This window comes from Camelus ferus, chromosome 9 (assembly GCF_009834535.1).
Source record: "Camelus ferus isolate YT-003-E chromosome 9, BCGSAC_Cfer_1.0, whole genome shotgun sequence".
In the NCBI taxonomy this organism is placed as follows: Eukaryota; Metazoa; Chordata; class Mammalia; order Artiodactyla; family Camelidae; genus Camelus; species Camelus ferus.
The window spans coordinates 46301690-46307689 of NC_045704.1; the positions used below are offsets into that span (position 1 = coordinate 46301690).

General features: G+C 36.9%; 1 long non-coding RNA gene across 1 annotated transcript in view; it reads left to right on the forward strand.

Annotated features, from left to right (window-relative positions):
* The window catches only part of LOC116665794, a 489125-nt gene extending 483905 nt beyond the window's left edge, over positions 1 to 5220 (forward strand). The window contains exon 3 of the long non-coding RNA XR_004322484.1: positions 5159 to 5220. This is a non-coding gene — a long non-coding RNA (uncharacterized LOC116665794). The remainder of the gene's footprint in view (positions 1 to 5158) is intronic.
* Positions 5221 to 6000: the final 780 nt, after the last annotated feature.

Here is a 6000-nt window from a genome sequence, read left to right on the forward strand (position 1 = left end):
GATTTGTGTTAAACTGGATTTGGGGTTTTAAATTGAAAAAAAGATTCATTGCTTAAAGACAAAACTACAAATATTGTAGAAATTTTGGTGCCTAAGAGAAGAGTGATCTTTAATATTAACAGTTACTAACTCTTAAGAGGATGCTAATGATGGTTTTTCCCTTTTTTATTGTACATGAGCTGAAAATACACAATGGGGCCACTTTGTAGCTTAGCTTAGCTCTCAATTCTCAGCATTTAACAACACAATTTATCTAGTAATAAAATCCAGAAGTTTGGAAACTCATTAAAATTAAAAAAAAAAATAGAACTTAGAGGAAAAGTCATAGAATGTCTCTTGTAACATCACAGTTTTTTCTCTAAACAGGGGTGCTAAAAATTAAGCTCCTCCCCTCACACCAGGGGTGTGAACAAAGGCTCTATTCTGGTACGGGTGATGAACAGCACGTGGGCCTAGACCAAGACACGCCCTACATTATGTTCCTTTCCTTTGTGCTAAGGCTATAGACTTTGGGACTCTCCTAAAGAAAGAGTTTTGAATCGAGAAATACGTGCTACCAGATTTAATAGTTATTCTAGTGAGTGTCTCACAAGAATAGGAATGTCCACTTTTATGGTTAGTACATTGGGTTAGTATATCAGACATGCCCTGCTTAGGGGGAGACCTCCTCCTAAACAGAGGAAGGTTCTTCCTGGATGTTTGCAGCATGGATGACAGGCTGAGACCTTTGTTCATCAATCACACGGGGCAGCTTTAGAGACCAATCACTTGACTGCATGAAGCATCAGTTTTCTTAACAACTGGAGAGCATGCTAAAATTCCCCAAGCGTTGGTGGGATCTGCCCATTGCTGTAGGTCAAAGTTTTCCAAAATGAGTTATGCATGGCATGGGACTTTTGATATTCCTGGAAAAGAAAAAGGACTCATAGTTAGAATGGCCTGAATATATCCTTATCCTCTTGGACGTTCACATAAGCATATTAAGAGTTCAGAGAAGTTCGACATAAAGACAACTGTTTAATCTTGTTTAAGCTATCTTTCCTACACACATGTGAACACTAATTTCTTTCTCTTTACTTGTAATAACATCCCAGACTTCAAAGAATATTGCTCTAGATAATCTAAGATTGATCCTCACTTTTAGACTCTTAGAGAATGACATACCTCTCATGGTGTTGGCTCTTTGTAGAAGAGCATTTGAGGTGCTGTGATTTGCCGTTGTGCCCTCAGCCTACATAAGTGTTGTTTCAGAGAAGAAGTCCAGGGAACTTGCCATTATAGTCATTGGGGGTACCATGTTAAGTATGTAATATTTATTATTAAATAATACACCTCTTACCACAGATTTCTACTTTATATTATGGACCAATGCATGAATTTCCTCTGGTTACTGTAACAGACTACCATAAGATTGGTAGATTAAAATAATTCACATTTCTGACCTTACAGTTCTGGAGGTTAGAATAAGTCTGAGATGGTTCTCACTGGGCGAAAATCAAGGTGTTGGCAGAGCTTTGTTCCTCCTGGAGCTCTAAGGGAGAATTCATCTTCTTACCTTTTCTAGCTCCTAGATGCTGCCCACATTCCTTGGCTCATGGACCCCATCCATCTTGAAAGCCAGCAGCAGCCACTCCAGTCTTTGTCATGATTCTAACTCTGGTTCTTGATCACCTACCTTCCTCTTCCACATTTAAAGGACCCCTTGTGATTACATGGGGCTTACCTAGATTATCCAAAATAATTTCCTTATTTGAAGGTCAGCTGATTAGCAACCTTAATTTCATCTGCAGCCCTAGACTCCCCTTTACATGTAACCTAATATATTCATAGGGTCTGGGAAGAAGGATATGGACATCTTTGAAGAACAAGTATTCTACCTACGCCACACAGCATGCTTTGCTTTGGGTTCTAGGATATGAGAGCTACTTAGTACCTATATTAGCCTTCATCTTATTTTCCTGTGCTTATTTTGCTTCAGTTCTTATGTCCTCATTCTTTTCTAAAATTCATGTCATCACTCATGCCTGCACATACATAAGCCTTGTTGAAATGTAACAGAAATAATCGCTACTAACAATGAACCTCAAGGTGGAAGTACAGCCCATGAGCCAAATCCCTTCTGCCTCCTGTTTTTGTGAATAAAGTTCTGTTGGAACACAGCTGTTGCTTTCCTGATACAAGAGCAGAGTTGAGTCGCTCTGGCTCAGATCATATGGCCCACAAGGAAGAAAATATTTACTATCTGGCCCTTTCTAGAAAATGTTTACCAGCCTCTGCTTTAGACACTCTGAAGCTGAATGGCGTACTGCCCTCTCTTTGCTGCAAAGGGAGATGTTGGATCACTTAAAATCCCTGAAACGTGTTGTATAGCTAGCTTTATACTCATTTTTAGGTTTTGGCATTGGTAGAGGTTTGTAAAATGACCCGGGGAATTTGTGACAATATGAATATAATCTCAATCATTTAAGAAAATAAAATGACATGTTTACTTTATTAAATCAGATTGTATTTACATATTTTCAAAACATTATACAGTGGCTTAATATATGTATGAATGGTTATACAAACTGTGATTACATTTTGTTCATCGGTAATTTCCACCTTGGTCGCAGACATCGGCACACCTTTATATGCACTGTTGTCCCCTCTGCTCAACCTCCAGAAATCTGAAAAGGAAGTGGCATAGGCTTTGAGCTGTTGTTAACATTTGTCAAGTCTAGTGGTAATTGTACATTCACCCATAATGTACCTCATTGATGGTTTCAAAATGGAACAACATTTTAATAAATACCATTTGTGTACTTGACATGATTACAATAAAAGATAACCGTGAGAGTAAAAATGTTGAAAATCTCTACAGTATAGTCTGGTTCCAAAAATCTGCAATTGTTATTTATCTTTCTTTTAAATCATTGTCTAATATATGAATTACATACTGTATAGATGATGAATTTCTTTATGACCATTCCATATGAAATAGTTTTGGATTTTCTCCTAAAGGATATCTGCATTTTGAGCAATCTTTCTTTAAAGCAACATTCCTGGATTCCTTATGAGTAAAACACTTAAATTTGAATGCAATTTATACATGGGAGGAAGCACTGGATATGAAGCCTGGAGAACAGGATCAGATACATGTCACAGGACACCTCCTATCTGAGAATGCACACATTTGATAATACTAAATAAGCTTAGCACTTAGCAAGGTATTTTCTTTTTATTGTTAAAGTATTACTGATATACAAAAACTGTACACATTTAATATGTGCATCGTGATGAGTATGGACATACACATACTCCCACTATTCCACTGCCACAACCAAGGTACTAAACATATTGATTACCTCCAATAATATCCTTGTGTTCTTTGGTAATTTTATTGTTTGTTTTTTTGGTAAGAACATTTAACATGAAATCTATCCTCTTAACATATTTTAAAACATACAATACCAGGACTGTACTGGTAACTATAGGTACTATGTTGTACAGCAGATCTCCAAAATTTATTCATTTTGTATATTGGAAACTCTATACCCGGGAAATATACTTCCCCATTTTGTCCTCTCCCCAGCCCTTGGCAACTACCATTCTGTTCTCTGCTCTGAGTTTGACTATGTTATATACTGCGTAGAAAAGAAATCATGCAGTGTTTGTCCTTGTGTAGGTGGCTTCTCCCACTTAGCATAATGTCCCCCAAGTTCATGCGCATTGTCACAAATGGCAGGATTTACTTCCTTTTTTTTTTTTAAAGCTGAATAATATTCCATAAAGTGTGCTTATCTTTACAATGGTTTGGGAACAATAACCAGAGCTCAGGGCTTGACTTGCTCCAGACTCCTGCCTATTCTGAATTAAATTTCATTCTCTCCCTCTTGGCTCTCTCTCTTCGCATTTATGGTTAGCTCCACCCTTCCTAATCATAATCTCCCCACGTTTTCCATAACTGTCATTTTAATAAAACAATCCTTGTAAGGTTCACATTTTACTTTTAAAATATACTTTAGTCATGTTTCACTCATTTGGTGAGACTCTTGAACCTTGATTTTGAACAATGATTCTTAAATTTATTTTGTAGAGTAACCAGTAATTGGATCAATTACTATTGCTCTTCTGAAACAATTGTCTGCAATTAAAATGCTTCCCTCCTCCCATGCCCTCCTAATTTACATACCCATTTTAGTCTGGGAATAATGGCAATATGTTTATAGAACCATTGTTTACCATGTTTGACCATCTCAACTTTCACTTCTCTACTAAACACAAATAGTGAACAGTAGGTTACTGTCTCCCGTAAGACCAGAAATCCACGAAAAGACAGTCTGCTTCCAGTCTAACACTGGGCAGAATAACCAAAACCTTTGTAGTGACTTCCTGCTTCTGCAATTCTTGCTGGATTTCTGGACTTTTTATTCTTCCTGGGCACTCACTCTTTGCATACAATATCTTTTACTTGGACTCCGTGTCATCCTGTTTACATGATGTTGGGGACAATATATGAATCATGCTAATTTCTATACAATAGCTAAGGTACTTATCCCTACACAGAATCACAAATGAGGTAGGGGTTCCCTTAAATTCAGATCTTTTGCAGAACAAGAAGCAGTTTTAAATTGGTTATTTTTACATTACACCTTTGTGTTATGGTTATGCAGGTTTACGTAATATACTCTGCCATGGAGTTCCATCCTCAACTTAGAACTCGTCTCTAATTATTTTTGGAGAAGAAATTTGCTGTCACTTTGCACTTTTCTCAGATGGAGACCTATAAGAAAAACACAAATTCATTTGTCTTTTTCTAAGTAAGTGCTTAAACTATTAATAAATTAAAATGTGTCCATCATTAGTAATTTATTATTTCTGAAATGAATTTCTATTACCATCTTCTACCTCTTTTTTGGAAGGGAAGGACAATGAATAATACTTCATAGGCTTTCTTTTCAGTTGGACACAATACTTGCATTTTGAGATGTGATGAAGCAGTCCATGTTCTTTCTAGCCATGGCCTCCGTGACTTGCAGATTTTTATCAACTTCCCACTCAGAATACCTCATTTTTATCCAATGGCACATATTTCAAGTCTCAATTCTCCTTGATCATTTTGATTGCTATTTTCTAGATCTTTTCCTTAAACCAAACTTTTTTTCTTTCGTACTTACAGACCTTGGATTCCTTGAATTCTTCTGTGAACAAAAGAAGAATAAATTGAAAAAGAACCCTCACCTTGGTATGTACACACATCCCAAATGGGATGCCCTAGAATTACCTTTGGAATCTTTTTTGCAGAGTGCCTTGTTTTACTCAAACTAGTTGAAGTCTGATTTCAGCAGGGAGTGTGTTCTCTTGTCTGATTTCTTACACATGATTTGGAATATGTGTGACATTAAAATGAGTAACTTAAATGTTATGGCTTTACTTTCCAAGCTCCTGTACATTTTTTCTGATTTTTCCAATGTGCATTTGACATTTGTCACTAGTGCTTTGATGCCCTCTGTACAGTATGATGTACTCGGGAACTATTTAACTTTTGGTCCTGAAAAAATGAATTCAGTTGCTAAAGATTCTGTTAGTATGTAAGTAGGGACAGTTGGCAATTTCTAAGGCAAGTATTATCATTTTAAGTCCTAAGCTTTGGTAATTTCAGTGGTTAGTTATGGCTGGTCTTGGTGAGTGTCATATAGATGGTTCATGGCTACATTCCTTGTTGAGACTGTGCGTTAACTGTGGACTCCTCCCTCTTTATTCTGGAAATGAATGAAGCACAGTAATAGGAAAATCCATAAAGAAGTAAAATAGGATGTTGTTTGAAATTCATTGAATATTTCTTGGAATTCATTTCCATGGCTGTAGCTAGACTTGAGGATACGGCAAATGTACTCACCAGAAAAACTGGACTGGATTCTTCTACGTAGGGAAAAGAAGTGGAGAGAAAGAGCTTCAGTGTCAAGGGACACTGGAAGCAGAAACGAGTTGAAGTTTGCCATTCCTATGCCTCTTTCCTAT